The sequence below is a fragment of the Tamandua tetradactyla genome, chromosome 15 (assembly GCF_023851605.1).
Source record: "Tamandua tetradactyla isolate mTamTet1 chromosome 15, mTamTet1.pri, whole genome shotgun sequence".
Taxonomy (NCBI): domain Eukaryota; kingdom Metazoa; phylum Chordata; class Mammalia; order Pilosa; family Myrmecophagidae; genus Tamandua; species Tamandua tetradactyla.
The window spans coordinates 20,992,114-21,008,133 of record NC_135341.1 but is presented as its reverse complement, the minus strand read 5'-3'; the positions used below and the strand labels follow the sequence as shown (position 1 = coordinate 21,008,133).

The 16,020-nt window shown below is 41.0% G+C and overlaps 1 pseudogene; it reads right to left on the bottom strand.

Moving 5' to 3' along the window:
• Nucleotides 1-2,422: 2,422 nt before the first annotated feature.
• On the bottom strand, nucleotides 2,423-3,773 carry LOC143657880 (ribosome biogenesis protein WDR12 pseudogene; annotated as a pseudogene).
• Between the last annotated feature and the right edge of the window lie 12,247 nt (nucleotides 3,774-16,020).

Sequence of the window (16,020 nt, the reverse complement as noted above, 5' to 3'; positions counted from 1 at the left end):
ATTCCAACCCTCTGGGCTTCCAGCAAGACTTTTTTAAAATCCATCCCAGATGGAAAAGCATAGCCCTCCAAGAAGGATATCAATTAATAGAATCTATTTTAGCCTGATCCAAAGAGTGAAAACAGAGTAAAAGCACATGTACATATTGAAACATAAGTGACAGATAAATCAGTGAGCATAATGCTAACGCACCAGATCACAGATGCCCCACTTCTTGATTCTAGTCCCCGGGTGCTAAGCTGTACCCTTAAAACAAAGGCGCCATCTTGAAAAGGCTACTGGTGATTATAAATGACCCAGGTTAGGCCAGCTCAACGGTGTAATTCTCCACAAGATTGCCCTCACTTCAGGCACCAGCCACAACTTCAGGGGGTACCCAAGGCCATCTTCACTCTGACCACCTAGCTACAAATTCAGGGGGGTTCCAGTACCTTCTCAGTTTCAGTAGTTCTCTGAGACTCACAGAACTCAGGAAAGTACTATCCTTCTGATTATAGTTTTATTGTAGCAAAAAGGATACAAATCAGAAGGAGCCCAAAGAAGAGACTCATAGGTGTTCCTTTCCTGGAGAGTCAGGATGTGTCATTCTCTGTGTATTATCAACCAGGGAAGCTCACTGAATAGGCTTCCATGACCAGAGCTTTTATTTAGTTCATTACACGCATGAGCATGATTGATTCGGACAATGCTCATGTGTTTGAACTCAATCTCCAACCCCCTCCCTTCAGAAGAGATTGGGCTGGTATGGGGCATGCCACCATTACTAACAAACACACTCCCACTACTTGGGAAATTCTAAATGTTTAGGGTTTACCCCACACACACACACACAACACACTTAGCCCCACTTCTCCCCCATATGCACACTTCCCAGGAACTTGGACAAAAGCCAGCCAAATTCATATTGGGTTCCTTGGCTGCAAAGAACAAAATCTACTCAAATCACACACATACACACAGAGAAAGAAAAGGGAAGGGTTGTATGAATCAACAAGATCTGGGGGCATATAATGAAATGAAAGGGCAGAGAATGCAATTAATGTTCATATAACAACTGGCAACAGTAATTGAGAAAACAAGGCCAAGATTTCACTCTTGGTCTCTCTTAAATGAAAGAGTTTCTTATCTTTACTTTTCTCTACACATGGTCCTCTGTTTCTCTCTTTCTCCTGATCAGTTCTTTTTGCTTCTTAGCACAAGAACCAAACACAATATCCCATTGCAGACTTGACTTCATGTCTCTCTTTCAAAGCCCTGCATCCTCAATAGCATCTCAGAAGTCCCAATTCCAATTCCCATGAGAGGGAGCCCTCTCTGGAGGGCCTGTGGGAGCAGACTCTTTGCAGAGTGTGAGCAGGTTGCCAAAGAAGGAAGGGAGGAGCTTGGGAGGAAATGATTATAAGAGGAAATCATAATAATCTCTAGTACAAAATCTATAACTTAGACTAGAAGGGCAATGTTATTTGCTTCTCGGATAGGGGCTCAGCCAAAGGGTCTTGGAAATAATCTTATTTGCTATTCAAAGTGAAACCTTTTGTGCATTGTCACTGTATAAAAGTAGCTAACCTTAGCCTCCTTGGGAAGTTTTCCTGTGATTAAATATAGCCAAGATATTCCTATACAAGAACTACAAACAGCCTTGCAATTTGGCAAGCATGATAGAGGCATACCCAATCCTAGAACCCCTAATTTTCTTTAGTTTAGCATCTAAAAATGGGTCCAAGTATGAGATCAGGATTTGTGCTTTAAATATTGCTTTATAAGAAAAAGAGAGATGGCTGGAAGAAAAACAGCGGGAGTTGTGCGCATAAGCTGCCCTGCCTCATGGCTAGAGCTAAGGAGCGTTCTTAGGGAGCACTGCCTCTGAATCAGGCCAGTGTGCTGTATTTATCAAAAAGATGCAGGGGAGAGACAGTAACACAGAAATCAAGGCTTGAGGGTGGGCCACGGTGGCTCAGCAGGTAAGAATGCTTGCCTGCCATGCCCGAGGACCCAGGTTTGATTCCCATGTTAAAAAAAAAAAAAAAAAACAAAGAAATCAAGGCTTGAGAGGTTTGTGGTGCCACTATTCCCTCTTCTAGTTTCAGTCACATGGATTCAGGTTTCCCTTTGATTAGGGTGGGAGATGTTGGTAAATTTTTTTTTCTTTTTTTTTAAAAAAAGAAAATAAAACACTTTAATTTCTAGAGTTTAGAGAATGCAGGTCATATTTTATATTTTATAAACACAAAATGTTGTATTATAAATACAAAATAAAGAAGAAAATACAGTAATATAGATTTATAAAGGTGAAAACCTTATGTAAATTTTTCACCTAAAAGGCTGCTTTCTGAAGAGCTGACCTGCAGGTCTACGTAATCTGAGAATTCTCTATAGATTTCATTTATAGAAAGAATCTCTATAGTCAAATTATCATTCACTTTCATGCCCCCACATGGGAAGTAGTAGTAGGTGAATATCTGTAGGAGTACAACTTATTGTCTGCAACTCCACTCAGAAGTAACCTTGTGTCTGTCCAATCTACACTCAGAACTTTGTCTTCATGAGCAGCCAGATCATAGAGAGGAGCCTTACAACGTCTTGTATCCCACAGCTTGACAATGTTATCTAAAGAACCTGAGATCAGCTGTTGTTCATGGGTAGGACACCATTTTACTGATGTGACCCAGCCTGTATGTGAGGTTAGGGACAGTGACACCAAAGAACCGTCTTTCGTTCAGGGATCCCATAGTCTGATGTGTCTATCCGTACTCCCAGGTGCTAAATGTTTACAGAGTGGAGAATAGAAGATACAATTAAATACTTTATTTCCTGTCAAAGTTGACTGAAGACTGCCAGTGCAGTGGGATGTGCCAACATCCCACACTCTAATTGTGTGGTTCCAAGATGCAGTACAGATTTCTTCAGCATCTGACCACAGGACTGAGGAAATTGCTTCCTTGTGGCCAGAGAGGGTCACAATGGGAGTCCTGGTTGGTCCCAATTGCTGTGGTTTCTGTTTCTTTCTTGTTCAATTAGTAGATTCTTCCATTTCATCTTCTTCGTTTGTAGGGACTGTAGACCAGATCTTTAGCATCTTATCCCAGGAGCCACTACAAAAATTAGTACCTGTGCTATCAACAGCAATGGATTCCACACTTCCAGCATGGCCTCTGCAGCAGTGTAGGGCTTTCACTTTCACTTTTCTCTCTACATTCCACTCCTATAAGAGAATAGTCTGATCCACAGGTGCACTCAGTAGTAAGCAAGACAAACTCTTTTTTCACCCAGGCCACAACATCTCTATGTCCCACAATTGTCATTATTGACTTTCCTTCCAAGGACCAAATTCGAGAAGTTTTATCATAAGAACCAGCCAAGATCCATTCCTCTGCTCCTTTAATAGAACTGATCCAGTCATCGTGGAACATGCATTGCTCTGGCTGAGGTGCACTGTACTTCTCCACATAGTCTAGTCCCACGACCTCTTCAGATGAGATGTTCTCCAATTCCATATGTTTGACCAGTGGCATTCGCAGAAACTGGCCCTTGATAAGGAAATCAAATTCCATATATTTGTGGAACTCACTTTTGGCCTCCAGCAATTTATTGATGATATTACTAAGGTCAGCCATTTCAGAGGCAGCAGGAATTGAGAAGGGAACATCATCTCCTGCATATTTCTTGTTGTCGGTGTAGAAACGTGTCTGAAGCTGAGCCATGGTGGAGATGAGTACACACGAGATTTGCCCAACAGAAACATATGGGGTAACAGTCAAAGAACTGGCCCTTTAGTCTCTTGGAACTACAAAAAAGAGGAAAAGTTAGATCGTACAGTTAAGAGGGAAACTGCTATCGAAGTCTGACTTCCACTTTCTTTGCTCGGGTCTCCCCCCCCCCCCTTTTTTTTTAATTGTGTAGTATAACACATATACAAAGCAAAGAAATAAAAAAGCACTAGTTTTCAAAGCACTCTTCAACAAGTAGTTACAGGACCAATTCAAGAGTTTGTCATGGGCTACCATACAATCTTCTTATATTTTTTCTTCTAGCTACTCTAGAATATAGGACGTTAGATGGCTTAAATGGTTTTATAATCCAATCAACTTTTTTCCTTTCTTTTTTTGTAAAAAATACCATATATACAAAAAAGCTGTACATTTCAAAGCACAGCACCACAATTAGTCCTAGAACATATTTCAGAGTTTGACATGGGTTACAATTTCACAGTTTTAGGTTTTTACTTCTAGCTGCTCTAAAACACTGGAGACTAAAAGAGATATCAACTTAATGATTCAGCATTCATATTCATTTGTTACATCCTGTCTTCTCTGTATAACTCCACCATCACCTTTGATCTTTCCATCCCTCTCTTTAGGGGTGTTTGGGCTATGGCAAGTCTAAATTTTTCACATTGGAAGTGTCTGTCACTAATATAGGGTAGGGAGATGAAACTATCTGATGTTCTGGGGAGGCTGGGCTAGGTTTCAGGACTTATCTTGACCAGGGACACATTTAAAAGTTGTAGGTTCCTGGAAAGTTACCCTAATGCCTGAAACCCTTGTGGAATCTTATAAATTGCCCTAGGTGTTCTTTAGGATTGGCTGGAATGGTCCTGGTTGGGGGTTGGCAGGTTATGATAGGTAGCAAGGTCTACCTGAAGCTTGTGTAACAGCAACCTCCAGAGTAGTCTCTCAACTCCATTTGAACTCTCTCTGCCACTGATACTTTATTAATTACACTGCTTTTCCCCTTTTTGGTCAGGATGGAATTGTTGATCCCACAGTGCCAGGTCTGGATTCATCCCTGGGAGTCAACTCCCACATTGCCAGGGAGACTTTTACCCCTGAATGTCATGTTCCACGTAGGGGGGTGGGCAGTGATTTCACTTGCAGAGCTGGGCTTAGGAGACTGAGGCCTCATCTGAGCAACAAAAGAGGCCCTCCAGAAGTAACTCTTAGGCATGCCTATAGGTAGTCTAAGCTTCTATGCTACCTACATAAGCTTCACAAGAGTAAGCCTCATGATCAAGGGCATGGCCTATTGATTTGGGTGTCTCTAAAGTTTGGCACAGTATCAGGGGATTCCCTGATGGTAAGGTTTAATAGTTTCATAGTCTTTCTTCCCTCCCTCAGAGGACTTTGCCAATACTTTTTGATTATCTGCTCAATATGCTCTAGGATGTATCCAGGCATTACAATATTCTATACAGGATTGAAGGACCTCTTTCTTATTCTGTGCCCCCTGTGTTTCAGTTGTTCAAATGAACTTTACAGATAGGTGGAACTGGATTATGAACTACAGAAAATTTCAGTTCCAGACCAAATAAACCTTTCTTCCATTGGTCTCAAAGAGTATGTGTGGTTCTAAAATATAGACACTGCCTTCCTTTCCCCTATGTTCTGAATTACTTTAATCCCAACCTGCTCGACTTTGTTCTTATCTATAAATATTGGGTTATATATATAAAACAGCTTCTCAAAATCCAGAAATAATAATCACCACTCTCCAGACTTAATGTGTCTGCTCTAAAAGCTTACAATCTAGGCCCTTGTTTTCTTATAAGCATTTTCTAAAGGTGACCATACCATTCTTGTTCTTTTGTTTCTGGCTTAGTTTGTCTCACCAAATGTCCCACATGTTCATTTACATCATTGCATGCCTCACAACGTTGTTACTTTTTATAGCAACACAACCTTTGTTCATAAGTATACACCATCGTTCACCAATCTACTTCTCCATTAGTGCATCCTTCAGCCACCTGCATTCACAGGGTATCATGTAGAGGGCCCAAAGTCCACAGGCCATCAACATTCTCAATGTTAGGTAATTTCATTGTTCCCAAGAGAAAGAAAACCAGTAAACATACCTTCACCAAATAGGAGATCTAAACCTCCTCTTAACTCTTTTTTTTTTTTTTCAACATGGGCAGGCACTGGGAACCGAACCCAGGTGTCCAGCATGGCAGGTGAGAACTCTGCCACTGAGCCACCGAGGCCCACCCTACTCTTCACTCTTGTCCCTCCCCCCATTATTTACCTCTGTTGTTGCTGTGGTAGTGCTGATGGTTTCCTTTTGAACATAGCTCATAGCATGCAATAGCAGTTTTCCCCTGTACCCTGGACTTAAACACTCTTTATACAAGAATCATACCTTTAAAGTAATTCTTGCGAGAACTAATTCATATTTCTAGTATTAATCAGTGGGACATGTAGGTCTATACAACCCTTTTCAATCTTGCTCATCTTCAATATGAAAGTATTACTTACAGATCCGCTAGAGAATCACCTTCACTCCTATCTATTCCCTTACATTGGAGTCAACCTCATTAGCTCTTTTAGTTCTAATTGATTTATCAAGTTATTTAACTTCCCTATTTCCTTGTTGATCTTCTGTCTGGTTGTTCTATCTAAAGAGGAGAGTGGTGTACTGAAGTCTCCTACTATTACTGAAATATCTACCACTCCCTTCAGTTTTGCCAATGTCTGTCTCATATACTTTGGAGCTCTTTGATTGGGAGCATAAACATTTATGATTGTCATATCTTCTTGGTGAATTGACCCTTTAATTAGTATATAGTGTCCCTCCTTGTCTCTTATGATGTCTTTACATTTAAAGTCTACTTTGTCCGATATTAGTATAGCTACTCCTGCTTGGAAAATCTTTTCTATCCTTTCACTTTTAATCTATTTGTATCCTTGTATCTAAGATGAGTCTCTTGTAAGCAGTGTATAGCTGAATTATGTTTCTTAATCCATTCTGCCAATCTGTATCTTGTAATTGGTAAATTTAGTCTGTTAACATTCAAAGTTAAAGTTATTACTGGAAATGCATTTCTTGAGTCCACCACCTTATCTTTTTTATTTTATTTGTCAGATCTATATATTCTTTTCCCTCTTTCTCTTTTAATTCTTTAAAATACCCTTAATGATACTCTTCAATTCTGTGCCATCCTCCAGACTTCCCTCTCCTGTCTTTTTTTTTCAGCCAGCAGAACTCCTTTTAGTATTTCTTATAGGGTAAGTCTCTTGTTGACAAATTCTTTCAGGGCTTCTTTGTCTGTGAAAACTTTAATCTCTTCCTCAGTTTTGAAGGACAGTTTGGGTGGGTACAGAATTCTTAGCTGGAAGTCTTTCTCTTTCAGGATCTTGAATATATCATTCCACTGCCTTCTTACCTCCAGGGTGCTAGTTGATTAGTCTGAGCGCAGTCTTATTTGGTTTCCCTTGTATGCAGTACATTGTTCTTCTCTTGCCACTTTCAGTATTTTCTGTTTCTCTTCAACATTTGACAGACTGATTAGTATGTGCCTTGGGGAAGGCCTATTTGAATTTATTCTGTTTGGAGTTCATTGGGCTTCTTTGACTTGTATATTTATGTCCTTTATAAGGGTTGGGAAGTTTTTCCCTGTTATATCCTCAGCTACTCTTCCTAGCCCTTAACTCCTCCCTTCTCCTTCTGGGACACCAATGATTCTTACGTTTGTGCACTTTATTTTGTCTATCATTTCCCAGAGTTCCAATTCAATTTTTTCCATCTTTTTTGCCATTTGCTGTTTTGAGTCTTTGAAGTCAGTTATCCTGTCCTCTATACCACTTATTCTTTCTTCTGTCTCTTCAAATCTGGTGTTGTGTGCCTCTAGTATGTTTTTTATTTGGTCAACAAAGTCTTTAATCTCTGTGATAGCTGCTATTTCTCTATTATTCTTTCAAATTCTTCTTTATGCTCTTCTACTGTCTTCTTGATCTCCTTTATTTCATTTGCTATCCCACTTATTTTATTAAGTAGAGTTGATTAGTTGTTTCAATGTCTCTGTCTCCTCTGATGTTTGATCATTAGGCAGGGCTATATGCATTGTGATAGGCTTAGTGATTTTCTGCTGTCTTCGTGGCATGTAAATATCTTAATTGATTTACTTCGGAAGTTGATTTCTTTCAATAGTCTAAAGCTTTGTGTTTGCAGGATGGTTGTAGAGCAGGGAGTCAGGGCAAGGGTGGGGCACTCGGTGTGGTAATTTGTTTCAGGGCAGGTGTAGGCACAGGTTGGGGATGTTATACTGTACTTGTGAATGTGGGCACCCAGCAGCTAGGAAGGATGTATCTGTGCAGGTACACTGGTCTGGGGGGCATAACCCTGGTGTGTATGGTCTAAGGCACAGGCCCCTTTGTGCACATGCATAGAGCTGTGGCAGAAGGTTGGTGTTATGCTTTTGTGGATTGGGGTGGGTGTGACCTGCTGCTCAGGTTGGCATTTTCTCAGAGATGGGAAATGTGGCTGAGGGCTTTGCACATGCACAGTTCTAAGACTGCTGTAAAGTGCAGTTCCCAGAGCTGAATGACGTGACTGGGGACCCCTGTGCATGCATGGGCCTGGGAGTGCTGTAAAGGGATGTGTAGAGCTTGGAGTGGGGGCAGAATGAGGCTGTGCGACACTATGGACATGGGGGCAATGGTAGCCTAGGTATGGAGGTCAGTGCCCGCAGCCTTTATGTGCTGGCAACAGCCTGCAGGGAACAGGAAGGGGGAGGTAGTGCTCGGGAGGGGTGCAAGAGAGGTGGATTGGGCTGCACTTAGGCTGGGGGTGTAGAGCAGGTATGTGCACTGGGAGCAGGTGGGGTGGGGGCCCCTGGAGGGCAGGGAATGGGAGCAAGTGATGGGGTTTGGGTGCATGGGGTGTGGGGTGAGTGGCCTGTCATGGGGCTGTGTTGATGAGGGTAGTGCACCCAGGCTTACTTCCCAGTCCTGGGTTCCCGTCCATGCACTCCGACAGGCTCTATGGCTCCACACATCCATGTCAGACTCCAGCTTTCTGCCTCTCAGTTTCTCAGCCTCTGCAACCAAGGCTGCCCCATGTGGTGCAGAAGGTTCCCCCAGGTCAGCCGCACTCCTGAATTGCCGCCTCAGTCACCCTCCTGTTCCTTCCCTAACTTTCCATGGCGCAGGGCTAATCTGGAGCTACTCCATTCTGCCATCTTCCCAGAAGTCCCCAGTAAAATTCTGACATAATCGAAAGTTGATATGGCACACCATAAAGCAGAAGTTTTGAGCATGTGTTCCTGCCTTGTTTCTTAACTGTTAATACAAATACCATACAATGGGATGGCTTAATAGAAGGAATTTATTGGCTCATGATTCCAGAGGCTAGAAGACTTCCTTTCTCACATGATCAGTTTATTCTGGCTGGCTGGAAATCTTTGGGGTTCCTTGGTTTTTCCACCACATGGCAATGCATATGGCTGCATCTTTCGCTTTCTATGCTAGGTTCTGTTGACTTCCAGCTTCTCACTGCTCCCTATGGCTTCTCCTTCTGTGTCCAATTTCCTTTGCTTATAAGGACTTAATTTAACTAGATTAAAGTCCAACCTGATTCAAATGGGCCACACATTAACTGAAGAAATAGCTTCAAGAGATCCTATTTACCATGTTTCAACATCCACCAGAATGGATTAAGATTAACATGACTTTTTCTGGGATAAATAACACAATCTACCACATTTCCACTCCATCATACTTGAGGAATACCACACATTCCTGTTACAAGTTTTCAGAACCTTATCCATAGTTCCAATTCAAAAAAGCACTGACCATTGAAATGTTTCATTCTCATTGGGTTACAAAACATGAATTATAACTAACTAGAGGCTATTTATGGTCTTTTTTCTCCCATTTAATGTAAGTATTCAGAGCATATAGCTGGGAGAGCTACAGCCCTGGAGAAGCCGCTGGCCTAGACAATGCTAGACAGAGAGGGGTCATGAGTGCTGGTCCCAGAGCAGCCACCACCAGTTGAATGACTTCGGGGAGGCCCCTTACCTTTCCTGAATGTTACTTTTTTAAAAATATAAATTTGGGACCAAAATGCTGCCTACTTTATTAAGGAAGTTGTCATGAGGCTTAAAGAGACATAGGAACTTCAGGAGCATAAAGTACCCCTACCCCTATATACATGTCTGCTGTCTAATGATAAGCCAATAAATTATTATCATTAATTTTATTAATAGCTGCCCCTTATAGAATATCTGTTACAATCCAGCATTGTCATATGGTTTTCTACTTCATTTCCAAACAACTCCAAGAAATTGATATATTACTATCTTTGTTTCACAAAAGAGAATGAAACTTAGGCTGAGTGACTCACTCTGGGGCACATGGCAATAAGCAGCAGACCAAACCAGGATTCCAACCTAGGCCTGTTTTGTGCCACAGACTGGCTCCTCTCTGATACCATGATTGGATATAAAACTACCAAAGGAGAGTCACTAAGTTTCTAAGGCTTACACCTGATTACAACAAGTGATTCTCAAGGAAGAGGAGGAGGCAAAAGAGAGGGAGGAAGCAGGAGTCACCTCAATTCACATGTTCAGAGTCACGCAATCCACAGGAGTTAAGAAAACAAGCAGTAATAATGCAACATGGCTTCCCTTGTCATATTATCATTTAAGTTTAAGTTTCCGGGGAGTTCTTCCTTTGGGTGAAGGGAATGGACTTTTTAAATCTGTGTTACCCATAGCCCATAGTTTTCCTTGAAGAAAGTGCAAATGGCCAGAAGGAGGCCATGGCGGAAGGGAAGGGAGGGCAGTAGAACCCCTGACAGCATCTCCCAACCCTGGCATCTGCCTGCTGGAGGGGTAGAAATGCTGGTGTGGAGTTGGGAAACATAGGCTTTATTCTCAGCTGTGCTCCTGCTTCCCTCTTGCCCAGACCTTGGATTCTTGTCCAGGCCTCACCTTCCTCAGGTTCTGCTTCCTTCCTGTCCAGAGTCTCAGATTCAGGTCTCAGAGCTCTAACACCAGATGTTCCCTAAAATTCCTTCTCATTCTGATATTCATTTATGCAAACTAAGGTTTTTACAAAGAAAATTATAACAAGGTGCCAGTGTGAGTGTGTGCATATTTTGATCGCTTAAAACCTATCTCTTGCTGGACTTCTGGAGAAGATGGCGGCTTAGTAAGACGCGTGGATCTTAATTTCTCCTCCAGGACAGCTACTAGGGGAGTAGAAACGATACAGAACAGCTCCCAAAGCCATGACAGAGATAAAAAAGACAGCGTACCCCATCCTGAAATGACTGGCTGGCTGAAAGAACCCGCTCTGGTGAGATCGCCGAGGGGCGCGGCTTCACCGGGCAGGACGGCAAGCAGCCGGAATCACTCCCTTCCCCCTTCCCGGGCCGGCTGGGAGAATTGGACAGGCGGTCCCCTCAAACCGCGGCGGCTGGCACCCACACCACGCGCGGCCCCCCCGGACCAACTGAGAGATTTGGATCGGAAATCCCCAGGCCACGGAGAACGGTGACGGGGGGTGGGGGCCCCTTCCAAACCCGTGACTCCCCGGGAACGTGCACTCTCCGGGGCGGGCCGCTGCGGCTGGCGCCCTCCCGTCACGCTTGGCGCCCCGGGCCAACTAGGAAATTTGGACGGGTGCTTTCCCGGGCTGCGGTGGTCAGCGACCCTCCCCACGTTCGGACCCCGGGCCGGCTGGCACTCTTCCAAGCCGCTTCGGCTAGCGAACTTCCCAGACGAGAATTTTCCAAAGTTAAAGGACCCACAGCACCTTTTACTGGTGGGACCCGCAGACAAACGTGTGCCACGAGTGCCACCTACTGGGCAGGATAAGAAAAACAGAACCCAGAGATTTCACAGAAAAATCTTCCAAACTTTTGGATCCAACACCCAGGGAAATCTGTCTAAATGTGCAGATGCCAGCAGAAGATAACGGATCACGCTCAAAAAATTGAAAATATGGACCAGTCAAAGGAACAAACCAATAGTTCAAATGAGATACAGGAGCTGAGACAACTAATGCTGAATATACGAACAGAAATGGAAAACCTCTTCAAAAACGAAATCGATAAATTGAGGGAGGACATGAAGAAGACATAGGATGAACATAAAGAAGAAATAGAAAAATGAAAAAACAAATCACAGAACTTATGGAAGTGAAGGACAAAGTAGAAAAGATGGAAAAAACAATGGATACCTACAATGATAGATTCAAAGAGACAGAAGATAGAATTAGTGATTTGGAGGATGGAACATCTGAATTGCAAAAAGAAACAGAAACTATCGGGAAAAGAATGGAAAAATTTGAACAGGGTATCAGGGAACTCAAGGACAATATGAACCGCACAAATATACGTGTTGTGGGTGTCCCAGAAGGAGAAGAGAAGGGAAAAGGAGGAGAAAAACTAATGGAAGAAATTATCACTGAAAATTTCCCAACTCTTATGAAAGACCTAAAATTACAGATCCAAGAAGTGCAGCGCACCCCAAAGAGATTAGACCCAAATAGGCATTCTCCAAGACACTTACTAGTTAGAATGTCAGAGGTCAAAGAGAAAGAGAGGATCTTGAAAGCAGCAAGAGAAAAGCAATCCATCACATACAAGGGAAACCCAATAAGACTATGTGTAGATTTCTCAGCAGAAACCATGGAGGCTAGAAGACAGTGGGATGATATATTTAAATTACTAAAAGAGAAACACTGCAACCAAGACTCCTATATCCAGCAAAATTGTCCTTCAAAAATGAGGGAGAAATTAAAACATTCTCAGACAAAAAGTCACTGAGAGAATTTGTGACCAAGAGACCAGCTCTGCAAGAAATACTAAAGGGAGCACTAGAGTCAGAAACGAAAAGACAGAAGAGAGAGGTATGGAGAAGAGTGTAGAAAGAAGGAAAGTCAGATATGATATATATAATACAAAAGGCAAAATGGTAGAGGAAAATATTATCCAAACAGTAATAACACTAAATGTTAATGGACTGAATTCCCCAATCAAAAGACATAGACTGGCAGAATGGATTAAAAAACAGGATCCTTCTATATGCTGTCTACAGGAAACACATCTTAGACCCAAAGATAAACATAGATTGAAAGTGAAAGGTTGGGAAAAGATATTTCATGCAAATAACAACCAGAAAAGAGCAGGAGTGGCTGTACTAATATCCAACAAATTAGACTTCAAATGTAAAACAGTTAAAAGAGACAAAGAAGGACACTATATACTAATAAAAGGAACAATTAAACAAGAAGACATAACAATCATAAATATTTATGCACCAAACCAGAATGCCCCAAAATACATGAGGAATACACTGCAAACACTGAAAAGGGAAATAGACACATATACCATAATAGTTGAAGACTTCAATTCACCACTCTCATCAATGGACAGAACATCTAGACAGAGGATCAATAAAGAAATAGAGAATCTGAATATTACTATACATGAGCTAGACTTAACAGACATTTATAGGACATTACATCCCACAACAGCAGGATACACCTTTTTCTCAAGTGCTCATGGATCATTCTCAAAGATAGACCATATGCTAGGTCACAAAGCGAGTCTTAACAAATTTAAAAAGATTGAAATCATACACAGCACTTTCTCGGATCATAAAGCAATGAAGTTGGAAATCAATAATAGGCAGAGTGCCAGAAAATTCACAAATATGTGGAGGCTCAACAACACACTCTTAAACAACCAGTGGGTCAAAGAAGAAATTGCAAGAGAAATTAGTAAATACCTCGAGGCAAATGAAAATGAAAACACAACATATCAAAACTTATGGGATGCAGCAAAGGCAGTGCTAAGAGGGAAATTTATTGCCCTAAATGTCTATATCAGAAAAGAAGAAAAGGCAAAAATGCAGGAATTAACTGTCCACTTGGAAGAACTGGAGAAAGAACAGCAAACTAATCCCAAAGCAAGCAAAAGGAAAGAAATAACAAAGATCAGAGCAGAAATAAATGAAATTGAAAACATGAAAACAATAGAGAAAATCAATAAGACCAGAAGTTGGTTCTATGAGAAAATCAATAAGATTGATGGGCCCTTAGCAAGATTGACAAAAAGAAGAAGAGAGAGGACGCAAATAAATAAGATCAGAAATGGAAGAGGAGACATAACTACTGACCTCACAGAAATAAAGGAGGTAATAACAGGATACTATGAACAACTTTACGCTAATAAATACAACAATGTAGATGAAATGGGCGGGTTCCTGGAAAGACATGAACAACCAACTTTGACTCAAGAAGACATAGATGACCTCAACAAACCAATCACAAGTAAAGAAATTGAATTAGTCATTCAAAAGCTTCCTAAAAAGAAAAGTCCAGGACCAGACGGCTTCACATGCGAATTCTATCAAACATTCCAGAAAGAATTAGTACCAAGTCTCCTCAAACTCTTCAAAAAAATCGAAGTGGAGGGAAAACTACCTAATTCATTCTATGAAGCCAACATCACCCTCATACCAAAACCAGGCAAAGATATTACAAAAAAAGAAAACTACAGACCAATCTCTCTAATGAATATAGATGCAAAAATCCTCAATAAAATTCTAGCAAATCGTGTCCAACAACACATTAAAAGAATTATACATCATGACCAAGTAGGATTCATCCCGGGTATGCAAGGATGGTTCAACATAAGAAAATCAATTAATGTAATACGCCATATCAACAAATCAAAGCAGAAAAATCACATGATCATCTCAATTGATGCAGAGAAGGCATTTGACAAGATTCAACATCCTTTCCTGTTGAAAACACTTCAAAAGATAGGAATACAAGGGAACTTCCTTAAAATGATAGAGGGAATATATGAAAAGCCCACAGCTAATATCATCCTCAATGGGGAAAAATTGAAAACTTTCCCCCTAAGATCAGGAACAAGACAAGGATGTCCACTATCACCACTATTATTCAACATTGTGTTGGAGGTTCTAGCCAGAGCAATCAGACAAGAAAAAGAAATACAAGGCATCAAAATTGGAAAGGAAGAAGTAAAACTATCACTGTCTGCAGACGATATGATACTATACGTCGAAAACCCGGAAAAATCCACAAAAAAACTACTAGAGCTAATAAATGAGTACAGCAAAGTAGTAGGTTACAAGATCAACATTCAAAAATCTGTAGCATTTCTATACACTAGTAATGAACAAGCGGAGGAGGAAATCAAGAAACGAATCCCATTTACAATTGCAACTAAAAGAATAAAATACCTAGGAATAAATTTAACTAAAGAGACAAAAAACCTATATAAAGAAAACTACAAAAAACTGTTAAAATAAATCACAGAAGACCTAAATAGATGGAAGGGCATACTGTGTTCATGGATTGGAAGAGTAAATATAGTTAAGATTTCAATCCTACCTAAATTGATTTACAGATTCAATGCAATACCAATCAAAATCCCAACAACTTATTTTTCAGAAATAGAAAAACCAATAAGCAAATTTATCTGGAAGGGCAGGGTGCCCTGAATTGCTAAAAACATCTTGAGGAAAAAAACGAAGCTGGAGGTCTCGTGCTGCCTGACTTTAAGGCATATTATGAAGCCACAGTGGTCAAAACAGCATGGTATTGGCATAAAGATAGATATATCGACCAATGGAATCGAATAGAGTGCTCAGATATAGACCCTCTCATCTATGGACATTTGATCTTTGATAAGGCAGTCAAGCCAACTCACCTGGGACAGAACAGTCTCTTCAATAAATGGTGCCTAGAGAACTGGATATTCATATGCAAAACAATGAAAAAAGACCCATATCTCACACCCTATACAAAAGTTAACTCAAAATGGATCAAAGATCTAAACATTAGGTCTAAGACCATAAAACAGTTAGAGGAAAATGTTGGGAGATATCTTATGAATCTTACAACTGGAGGCGGTTTTATGGACCTTAAACCTAAAGCAAGAACACTGAAGAAGGAAATAAATAAATGGGAGCTCCTCAAAATTAAACACTTTTGTGCATCAAAGAACTTCATCAAGAAAGTAGAAAGACAGCCTACACAATGGGAGACAATATTTGGAAATGACATATCAGATAAAGGTCTAGTATCCAGAATTTATAAAGAGATTGTTCAACTCAACAACAAAAAGACAGCCAACCCAATTACAAAATGGGAAAAAGACTTGAACAGACACCTACCAGAAGAGGAAATACAAATGGCCAAAAGGCACATGAAGAGATGCTCAATGTCCCTGGCCATTAGAGAAATGCAAATCAAAACCACAATG